We start from the raw sequence: 6,003 nt of genomic DNA, 5'->3' as shown, positions 1-6,003 counted from the left end.
ACACTTGAGCATACATTAGACTACCTACAAGAGGTGCATATGGTTTTGAATCCATACTAGCTTTCTGTGCATCAGATTTAGGAATTCTATTTTTAGTCAATTTATCACTTTTGGACATAGGGACTTCTCCTTCAGCACAAGTTTCCATTCCAAAACGTTTCAGAACAGTTTCTATATAACTTGCTTGTGACAAACCAAGTAAGCCACGTTTTCTATCCCTTTTTATCTCAATACCTAAGAAAAACGATGCTTCCCCCAAATCTTTCATGTCAAAATGCTTTGACAGAAAGATTTTAGTGTCTTTAAGCAATTTGAGATTGCTACTAGCAAGGAGGATGTCATCTACATAGAGGATCAGGAAAATAAAATTATTTCCCTGTGTTTTGAGATAAACACATTCATCCACTATATTTTCTGTAAACCAAAAGTTGATATGACTAAATCAAATTTCCTATACCACTGTCTAGAGGCTTGTTTTAAACCGTAAATTGATTTCTTGAGTTTGCAAATCATCTTCTCCTTACCTGGAACTATGAAACCTTCAGGTTGTTTCATATAAATTGTCTCTTCGAGCTCACCATTAAGGAAAGCTGTTTTGACATCCATCTGATGTAACTCCATGTCAAAATGAGCTACTAATGCCATGATGATTCTAAAAGAATCTTTTGCAGACACAGGAGAAAATGTTTCTGTATAATCAATTCCTTCCTTTTGAGTGAAACCTTTAGCTACTAACCTAGCCTTATATCTTTCTATATTTCCCCTAGCATCTCTCTTAGTCTTAAAAACCCACTTAGAACCTATTGCCTTTTGATTACCTATATCCTTAACCAAGTCCCATACCTTATTATTCTTCATGGATTCAATTTCTGCATCCATGGCTTCTTGCCACTTAGCTGAATCCTCACTTTCTATAGCTGCTTAAAAGGTTTTTGGATCAGTTTCTACTTCCAGTGCTTGTTCAATTTCTTGAGCAAACACCATGTAATCACTGTCAGCTCCAAAAGTGGGAACTTTATCCCTTTTGGATCTTCTCGGTTTAAGAACAGGTTGCTGTGTCTCAAGAGTTTTTAAGTTTTCTGGAGTTTCTGAAATTTCTAAAGTTTCATCAGTTTCCATATGTTCAGAAATATTTTGATTTAACGGCTCATTTTCTGTTCCTTCCCCCAAAATATTAGTTTCGTTCAGATTTTTGTTTACTGTAGGTGTATCTGAAACTAATGATGAGGCAGACATATTTTGTAGGTTTTGTGGATTTTCTGAATCATTTGCAACTTCCTCAAAGTCTGCGGATAAATCCACATACTCTGCATTGCAAATTGTTTCACCAAGAAATTTGACTTGATGAGTTTCAAAAATTCTTGGCGAATGGTGTCTTGAGTAGAGTTTATACCCTTTTGATTTTTCACAGTAACCTATAAAATGACAACTAACAGATTTAGGATCAAGTTTACTTAAGTCAGGATTATAAATCCTAGCCTTAGTTTTACAACCCCAGACATGCATGTGATGCAGGCTTGGTTTCCTGCCATGCCATAACTCATAGGGAGTTTTATCAACTGATTTACTTGGGGCCCTATTTCAAATATAATTCGCAGTTCTTAAAGCTTCACCCCATAAAAATTTAGGTAATCCTGAGGTACACATCATGCTTCTAACCATGTTTAAAAGAGTTCTATTCTTTCTCTCTGCCACTCCATTCTGTTGAGGTGTATATGGAACCGTATACTGTGCTAAAATGCCATGTTCCTCAAGAAACAAGGCAAATGGCCCTTTATGCTGACCAGTTTCAGCATATCTTCCAAAATATTCTCCCCCTCTATCAGACCTCACAGTTTTAATTTTCAAACCAAGTTGAAGTTCAACTTCAGTTTTGAAAATCTTAAAAGCTTCTAAAGACTGTGATTTTTCTGATAACAGCTTAATGTGACAGAACCGTGAAAAATCATCTATGAATGTAATGAAGTAGATGTCACATCCTAGGACCCATTCCACCGTAACACGATATTGTCCGCTTTGGGCCCACCGGCCCTCACGGTTTTGTTTTTGACAGCTCAGGAGCAGCTTCCCAGTAGGTCACCCATCCTGGGATTGCTTTAGCATCAACATGCTTAACCTCGGAGTACCCATCCCCTCCGAAGCCATTGAGCCACCAAAAGGCCTCGTGTTAGATTAGAGGTGGGCATGTACATATACAGCACATAAACCCTCTCCGTTTAGCCGATGTGAGATATTACAATCCACCCCCCTTGGGAGTCCAACGCCCTCGTCGGCACACTCGCACCACACGGCAGAGTGGCTCTGATGCCATTTGTCACATCCTAGGACCCATTCCGCCGTAACACGATATTGTCTGCTTTGGGCCCACCGGCCCTCACGGTTTTTGTTTTCGGCAACTCAGGATAAGCTTCCCAGTAGGTCACCCATCCTGGGATTGCTCTAGCATCAACATACTTAACCTCGGAGTACCCATCCCCTCCGAAGCCTCTGAGCCACCAAAAGGCCTCGTGTTAGATTGGAGGTGGGCATGTACATATACAACACATAACCCCTCTCTGTTTGGCCGATATGGGATATTACAGTAGACGTTTCCACAGATTGTGTGGTGGCTGAAGGGTCCACATATATCAGTATGAATTAGCTCTAATAAACTTTTACTTCTGTATGCACCTTTACTTGATTTGTTAGTCATTTTTCCCCTATAACATTCCACACATTCGTTTAAGTCTGAGAAATCTAATTCTGGTAACATCTTGAGCTTTATGAATGTTTTCATTCTTTCTTTTGATATATGGCCAAGTCTTCTATGCTACAGGTATGCAGATTTTTCATTAAACATGGTTCTTTTAACACCAACAGTAGTGTTATTACTTAAAACATTTGAATTTTCTGTAGAATTCTCAATAGCAAAGACTGATTGAGAAGGTAAAGAACATTGAAGTTGCAAATAACCATTCAAACGAAGAGCAGAACCAATAAGTAATGAATTCTTAAAAATCTTTATTCCATTAATGTCATAAAGAAAACTATAACCAAGTTCTATCAAAAGATCCCAAGAGACTAAATTTCTCTTCATTGCGGGTACATAGTAAACATTCTCCAGAATTAAAAAATTTCCTAGACTTAATTCTAGCTTCAAGCTTCCTATTGCCTTAACAGAAACCTTCATGCCATTTCCTACACGAACGCGTGCTTCCTCAGTTTTTTGGTTTCCTCCTCTTTGTGAAGCCCTGTAAGGAGTTAACTATATGTAAGGGAGAGCCTGAATCAAGCCAAAAGGTATTTGGCTCAACGTTAATTAAATCAATTTCTAAGTAATAGAGAGAAGGGAAAAGGACAGAATTGGGTGAGGTAAGAAATTTACCTTTCTTCACCATCCAGGCCTTAAAGCTGGCACAGTCTTTCTTAATATGCCCTGCCTTTTTACAGAAATAGCACTTATACTTAAATGTGCCATTTCCGGATGTACCTGCCCCCTTAGATGTACTAGGTTTGAAGTTGGTTTTCTTAGCTCCTAGCTTCTTCTTCCACTTGTTTTTGCCATTTTTGCCAACCAGGTTTATTGTTGCCTCAGAGGTTGAAGCCTTAATCACACCATAACTTGAGTCATCTGCCTTAATTCTACTCTCCTCCTCAGTTGCTATAGCAATGAGATCATTGAAGCTCCATTTGTCCTTCTGAGCATTGTAACTCGACTTCAACTGACTGAATTGTTGAGGGAGAGAGTGCAGTGCAGTGTGCACCACAAATTCTTAAGGGAGATGCATGTTAAGATCCTTAAGCTTATTGACTATATTCTCCATCTTAAGGTAGTGGTTCCTGACACCTCCAACACCATCATACTTAAGAGTGTTGAATCTCAGGGACAGTGTTGCAGTCTCAGCCTTTTCAGTATGCTTGAACTTCTCATTGATAAGCTCAAGCATGTCATAGGCATAATCCATCTCAGGGATGGTACCGGATATGGTGTCCGACATGGTGGCTCTAATGATGTTTCTGCAGGTGTTGTTCTTCCTATGCCATAAGTGCTCGTATTCCCAGGCTGCTAAATACTGATCCTTATCCTCAACTTCTATATGTTTTGGTACTCCATCTAACAGACAAGTATCTAGCCCTTGGTTCATGGAGAAAAACATATCAATTTGTCTCCTCCAGGTTTTATAGTTTGCACCAGTTAAAAGCTCAATCTGGTTAAGAGTGACAACTTGGACACCTAATGAGCAAACAAAAGAGATTTTCTATTAGTTCTTGTTTTACTGTATTTATTAAGTGTGAGGGTAATCTAGATGTTTTCTGTGTTTTAGGTAGAATATATCAAGTAAAATAAAACCAAAACACATAAACATTACATAACACAAAATCACACTTTAACATGCTGAAAACATACATATCAATACATACATATGCACACAATTATCCCATACTGAAATACATGTTTTACAACACCTATATGGCAGAAGATAAAACACACTGAAAATCTGAATCCACACACCACAGTAATTAATCCCAAGTTTTATAAAAGAAGCAATCATCACCTAGAGGCAGAAGAAAAGCTTCTACAATAACCAAATATGAGATTAGAGACCATGTATGCAGCTATTCTAAGTTTTAAGCAATGCAGCGAATACCTCTATGGAGGCCAATATGTGCATATTTTAAAATTTTAGTAACACAAGTTTTCAGCCTTTTAACTTTATGATTATCTGAAAACATGAAAAAGTTTTGCTATGTGCAACATGCTAATCCATATCATCAGAAAACAAAGACCAAGGAATTTTCTATATGTTTTCATCTTAATCCAAGTTAACAGAAACTTTGAATAAAAATCATTCCTTTGCTGCAAATTTTATTGTCATGATTAAAACATATTGTTTTGGGAGACTTTAACAATCACAACAGAAGAAAATTTACAGATTTTATGCAGATAGCTTTAGGCTTCTAAAATCATTGAAAAATCAATTTTTCACCCAATTGACATACCTTGGCATCTGCTACAGCGCTGCAATGTTAGCGGAAGCAAACAATAACACAGAAGTGCAGCACCAATCAAACAAAACAACAACAACAAACAATCAAGAACACAGAGAATCTAGAAAACGCAAATTCCATCCGGACAACTCCAGCTATCCTAATATATATGCACTCCGGGCGTGCTCTAGGGTTCTCTAATTTGTTCTTAATCTTACCTGAATCGTGAGTGATGGGTCTTGAATCCCAACGAGTTCATGAAGGAACTCGCGTGCTTCTTCCCTCGCCAAAACCAGAAACCCAGAAAAACTTATCGTTGCTAACAACGATAAGAAGAAGTCCCTTTTGGGGTTTTCTGAGAATGGGTCTTGGGCTTGGGTCACGCGGCTCACAGGCCCAGTTCTATTTTCTGAATGGGTCAACAGTTTTGTTGGCCCGTTTTACTGAATTTTGTTGTTTTTTTTTTGTTTTGTTTCTGAAGCATAGCATATGAACATGTAATTGCTATTGTGTTGATTTTACTGAAACGATTTATATGCGAGGCTACGAGCGCATGGCTCTGATACCATTTAAAAGAAAACTAAAGCTAATTATACACTATTAGAAGAAAGGCTTTAGCCGACGAAAAAAAAAAACCAGGCCGACGAACCATTTTTTCGTCGGTTAAAGTCTACTTTAGCCGACGGAATTTTCCTTCGTCGGCTAAGTTAAATTTTCATCGGCTATGGTAAACTTTAGCCGACGAAAAAAAAAAGTCGTCGACAAAAGAATTTATTTCGTCGGCTAAAGTTCACAGACTATGGCCAACGAAATATTTAAAAGTTTAGCTGACGAAATTAACATGTCGTCGGCTAAAGTGCTTTATATTTGCAGATCTGGACAGCAGCAGCTCATCTGGGAAAAAAAAACGGGAGAAGAAAAAACGGGAGAAAAGTTTGGGTATTGTCGAAATCTGTCCATAATTAGTTTGTGGAGCTATATATAGGTACGTATATGTATATATATGTTGATTAATTGAGTTTTATTTGAGTTGAT

At 37.9% G+C, this 6,003-nt stretch overlaps 1 pseudogene; it reads right to left on the bottom strand.

The window, feature by feature from the left end:
- Positions 1–405: 405 nt before the first annotated feature.
- Positions 406–6,003, bottom strand: part of LOC101313558 — a 14,655-nt pseudogene continuing 9,057 nt past the window's right edge.

The sequence above is a fragment of the Fragaria vesca genome, linkage group LG7 (genome assembly GCF_000184155.1).
Source record: "Fragaria vesca subsp. vesca linkage group LG7, FraVesHawaii_1.0, whole genome shotgun sequence".
Taxonomy (NCBI): Eukaryota; Viridiplantae; Streptophyta; class Magnoliopsida; order Rosales; family Rosaceae; genus Fragaria; species Fragaria vesca.
This window is presented reverse-complemented; position numbering and strand designations above follow the sequence as displayed.